The following is a 536-nucleotide window of genomic DNA, read 5'->3' as shown; positions in this document are numbered from 1 at the left end:
TAACCCATTGAGCCACCCAGGTGCCCTGATTTAAACAGTTTTTAAACTCAATTTAAAAAAAATTATTTTGATTCGGATCAGCATATGATCATTAGATACTTGGAGAGTTTAAGGAACAAAGAACTATTTAAATTTCTGAAGTGACCACATTATATTATATTCTTTGCCCATTATTGATTGATTGATTGATTGATTGATTTTTTTATTTTTTATAAACATATATTTTTATCCCCAGGGGTACAGGTCTGTGAATCACCAGGTTTACACACTTCACAGCACTCACCAAAGCACATACCCTCCCCAATGTCCATAATCCCACCCCCTTCTCCCAAACCCCCTCCCCCCAGCAACCCTCAGTTTGTTTTGTGAGATTAAGAGTCACTTATGGTTTGTCTCCCTCCCAATCCCATCTTCTTTCATTTATTCTTCTCCTACCCACTTAAGCCCCCATGTTGCATCACCACTTCCTCATATCAGGGAGATCATATGATAGTTGTCTTTCTCTGCTTGACTTATTTCACTAAGCATGATATGCT

The sequence above is a fragment of the Mustela nigripes genome, chromosome 13, assembly GCF_022355385.1.
Source record: "Mustela nigripes isolate SB6536 chromosome 13, MUSNIG.SB6536, whole genome shotgun sequence".
Taxonomy (NCBI): Eukaryota; Metazoa; Chordata; class Mammalia; order Carnivora; family Mustelidae; genus Mustela; species Mustela nigripes.
The sequence above is the reverse complement of the archived record's forward strand: the minus strand, read 5'-3'. Positions refer to the sequence as shown.